This window comes from Poecilia reticulata, linkage group LG14 (genome assembly GCF_000633615.1).
Source record: "Poecilia reticulata strain Guanapo linkage group LG14, Guppy_female_1.0+MT, whole genome shotgun sequence".
Lineage (NCBI taxonomy): Eukaryota > Metazoa > Chordata > Actinopteri > Cyprinodontiformes > Poeciliidae > Poecilia > Poecilia reticulata.
Window position 1 is genome coordinate 23,408,979 of NC_024344.1, and position 4,161 is coordinate 23,413,139.

The window sequence follows — 4,161 nt, forward strand, 5'->3', positions numbered from 1 at the left end:
TTTGAGCAACTGAAACAATATTCACAGAAATCACAGTCATTTATCCACCGCCTATGAAACTGAACTTGTGCTGCAGATCTTCAATCCAAGTCTGAGTTTATTATTAATATCCTCAAATGTGTTTTCCTGGTGGTAAAGTTAAAGCACCAAATAAGAGGATGTTTATTTTTCATTTCATTTCCTGGAGGCATTTCAAGCCTCCTGGTATCACTTTTATTTGTTGGCCTTGGCAAAATGTCAGCTCTTATCTATGTGTCCTAGTTTTTAAAATTTGAGGGCAAATTAGCAACATTTAAACAGCTTATGCTTTGACCAAAAAAAACAAGCAGCAGGCCAGGCAATCGTCCCAAAACAATATGTAAGGAATAAAATAAGGTTTATTATGAATAACGTTTGTTGATGGGTAAAACCACAGCAGTAAATTTTCTTGTGGAACAATTTCTATTTCTTTCCATTAACTTTATTGTGCATTAAAAGCCAGATTGTGTTCATCCCAACCACTCAGAACAGATGCTAATCCTAAATATAATTTAAAAACTCCACAGCTATCTCATTATGCAATCAATGCAGTGGCGTATTCAGTCATACTGGGCCCCTCTTTTCATTTTTGTCACTCTTGTCTAAGACTTGCATGTTGTGTGTTATTGTTAGTAAGTACTTTCAATCTGCAATGGGATTTTGACATCCAATCTTCAAAAAGAGTGTTTCTAATTTTTAGAAGAAGAAAACATTTAAGAAAAACATGTTATAGAAGCGCTCTATAGTGAGGGGATTAGATTTGACTTTAATGTTTTAAATATGGAAACAGCAGCTCTTAAATTCATAGTAACTCCATCCTGATTAATTTCAGGATGGAGTTATTAGAAATAGATTAGTGGGACAAGGAGGCCTTCCAGGATTCAAAACTTATCATGGAGGAGAAATTGTCATTAAGATGTGCACATATTTGAATGTTCAAAAACACATTTATTTTCATTACAACACACGAGTTCTAGCCCATTGTGAACAGTTGATGCATATTTTATAAATGCAGTATTGTAAATGATGTTACTTTCAAAGTACAAAATATGTAAACTGTAGTAAACATTTAGATTAGAATATGAGAACCGATAATGGTGATAACTGAACTAAAATGACTCAGAGTAGAAGTGGGAAGAAGATAATGGATTAGGAAGTACAGAAAGGTCAAAAAACTGATTAAATAACTGGAGAAAAGTGTGAATCAACATGAAAATCAAAATTTATGAAATAGTGCAAAACATGCTATGGATGAGTTTAATTCGAAATTTATGGGAGGCACTGATCTTGACAAATTGTCAGAACTTTCAGAATTCATCTTTATATTAAAAGTGCAGCTCACATTTATCAAAAACTACTGCACACTACAAGGAAATGTGCTGCTACTGTAAACTGCAATAGTAGCAGGCAGAGAGCAGAAAAGATTAGCTCTGTTGAGGGAAGCAAAATACAACATGGACCTTTGAGTAAACAAAGACAAAAATGTGCTTTTTGGTCTGTTGTGAAGAACAACTCATGAAAATAGTTACTTTTAAAAGTGTTATATATGTTAATCTTTACTTTTATAATAGGGAACGTGTAATAAAAACCTAACCATAAATTCCTGATGGATGGATTAGAGAAGAAATGAAAAATCCAGGTAACTATAGGTCTAAGGTATTAAATTTGCAAAAAAAATATCAACTGTCTACTTATTTGTTTTTTTTTTCTGTAGAAATAATTCTTAATTTAATATTTTTCTTTTTAAAAATATATATAAACAAATAAATACTTTTTTGTTGTTGTTTGTAATCATTAATTAGATCAGAAAATGTAATTATGAAAACCTCCAGAATCAGGCTCAAGATCATTCTGATTAAAAGCCTGCCAAGAATTAGGATTTTTTTATTTTACTAAAAAAAACAACAACAACTCTCATTTAAGATTTAACTGTTGTGCCTTTTAAAAAAACAAAACAAAAAAAACCCCTGAAATTGTAGCACAAATGAAAACCCACATTGTGAGTTATCTTTTGGGGGCCTGAGCTGGGGCCGCCCCTGTCGGATCAGGGATTTCCTAAAGCAGAACAGAGTTTATGAACTGGATGACATGATTTTAAAATAAATACATCTTTGCACGAGTGGATATTTGTTCCCTATGCTCCCATGCTTGTGTCCAGAGGTTGACCCGTTAATCCTGTATGTAAATCGCAGCCAATGGATGCTGCTGTTGAGCTGGGCTGGGATTAGCAGGAGACGAATGAGTTTCAATTTTACTGGATTACAGAACAAAGAAAAAGGGGAAAGGGACACCCTGCTCTGTTAAGGGGCATAAACAAGAAACAAACTCAGAAAATAAGACAGAAAAACACTCGGCTGCAGGAGTCGAAGCCGTTGACTGGAGAGTGATGCAGATTACCGTGTTTTAGCGGACATTGTTGGATGGGAATTGCGGCTGTTTCTGATGGATTAAAACGGGGGAATAAACCGGGATTGACAGCAGCAACAAGGCTATTTAATCGCTAATTAAGGTGAGATTTTACTACTCTCTTTTAATAATTCTAATCGTGTTGGTTGATTAATTTAGTATAGCGTGATTTTTGTAGTGACAGCGCGGTGAAAATATACGGATTATAACCTAATTTCTGGACTGGGGGAGGAGATGAAAGGCTAGTGTTAGCAAGCAGGCTAACCACTTGGAGCTAGCTGGTTAGTTAGCTTAGCGTCTGTTTTTGACCGTTAAACGACCCAAAACGGCCACTGAGACTAAGTTTAAAGACTTTATAATGAGTTTTCAGCTATTTCTTTTTGAGTAAATTGCTAGACTCTGTTTTTAAAACGCGCAAGCAGCCCCTGTCTGCCTGTGAATTATTCTGGCTATCACTGACACGAAGGTTACCCAGCTAACAACAAAGCCAGCTGGCTGGACTGGAGGTTGCGCATTTTAAACCGAAAGCGACGTGGTTGAAGTGTTACTAACGCCTTTATAATGACCGTGTTGCACCGTTAGCAACACCTTACTGTGTATTATAGAGTTGTCATCGGTTACAGCTTGTTTAAAAAGTCCTAAAAACTTAAAACTTGAGTGTATTGTTTTCCAGCTCAAGACAGACTTCTGACAGGTTTTGAAATTTCAGACTTTTTTCTGCTTTACTTCGGCTAAACTCATCTTTATATATTGATTTATTTAATTATAACCTAAGAACACCTGTAAACAACAGAGAGAAGACGTGGTATTGTATGAGGAGGTCTAGAGTGCCAGTTATAGTACATTAGTGTTGCAGCATAGAGAGCAGAGAGGCAGCAGTGAGGTGTGCTGTAGGTGTTCAAGGAGGAGGTGGGGCTGGATCATGGATCAACTCTAAGCTCCTTCTTGTTTGCTTTGGTGATGCACATGGTAGCAGATGAGGTCAAACAGAAGTCTCTGTGGAATATGTTATTTCCAGTTGACATTTTGACCTGCAGTATAAGCAGGGCGCAGGTAACGCTAAAGCTACAGTAAACATCTGTAATCAAAATTCATAAATTTTTTGCATTTCACTTTTCCAGGCTCACATCTTCAGTTTAAAAACATTCCTGAACAAAAAAGGTCATGCATGTGTTTCCATTGTAAAATGACAAAAGATTCCAGATTCACATTTTTGCGATCTTTTTATTGCCCCTAGTTCACAATAATATCAGGGGCTTGTCACAATAATCCATTAATCACATTACATAAAAGCTTGACAACTTCCATGCTAATGATTTATATTTGAAGGGAAATTTTGTTTACAGAGACATCCATTTTATTTATAATTTTATTTGTGCATTATTTTTTTAATTTCTGTTTTATATTGTTTTTTGTTATTGTATTTTGGATATTTAGAACATCTTCCAGTTCCAGTATTAAGCGTTCATTACAAAATTAAGATAAATTAACGATATATTAACATTTGTTTTTACAGATACCAATATGCTAGTGAAAATATATTGTGCATTCCTAGTTTTAAAATATTTGAGAAATAGTATTGGTGCGAACTAGTGAAGTCTAACTTTTAGCCTGGAAATTGGTCCAGTATCCCAAAACATATTTGGAATGAAAACATTTGTAGCTGATCTCCTTCCTTTTTTACACACACACACACACACACACACACACACACACACATATATATATATATATATA

General features: G+C 34.9%; 1 protein-coding gene across 1 annotated transcript in view; it reads left to right on the forward strand.

The window, feature by feature from the left end:
• The first annotated feature begins 2,199 nt into the window (after positions 1 to 2,199).
• The window catches only part of gtf2ird1 (GTF2I repeat domain containing 1), a 33,403-nt gene continuing 31,441 nt past the window's right edge, over positions 2,200 to 4,161 (forward strand). The window contains exon 1 of the mRNA XM_008428496.2: positions 2,200 to 2,527. The gene's annotated coding sequence lies outside the window, so the exon portion shown is untranslated. The remainder of the gene's footprint in view (positions 2,528 to 4,161) is intronic.